Raw genomic sequence first — 405 nt, 5'->3', positions numbered from 1 at the left:
GGTGGGGAGGGCGGGGTGGGGGACAGTGTGGGGGGGCAGCACGGGGGCAGCATGGGGGGCATTATTGGGGGAATGGTGGGGAAGGCAGGGTGGGCGACATTGTGGGGGGCAGCATGGGGGCAGCGTGGGGACAGTCTGGGGGCAGTATGGGGGGGCAGCATGAGGAGCATGGCAGGAGGGCGGTGTGGTGCTCGGCCCTATAGTGGTCAGATAATCAACAGGAAGTTGCTTCCCTAAGTCAAGCCGTCAAGTCTGTTTTCCATGAACAAGAATCACTAGCACAACTGGCATCTCTCTGTCAGTTCTACAATGAGCTCCCGTTTACGTTATCACTGTATCTGGGTCCTTTTGATTAACAGCTAAAAACACTCCGTATTATTGAAGTCGGTTCACGAAACGACCACC

Source organism: Trichechus manatus, unplaced genomic scaffold (genome assembly GCF_000243295.1).
Source record: "Trichechus manatus latirostris isolate Lorelei unplaced genomic scaffold, TriManLat1.0 scaffold00165, whole genome shotgun sequence".
NCBI classification, from domain to species: Eukaryota; Metazoa; Chordata; class Mammalia; order Sirenia; family Trichechidae; genus Trichechus; species Trichechus manatus.
Note: the sequence above shows the minus strand (reverse complement) of the source record.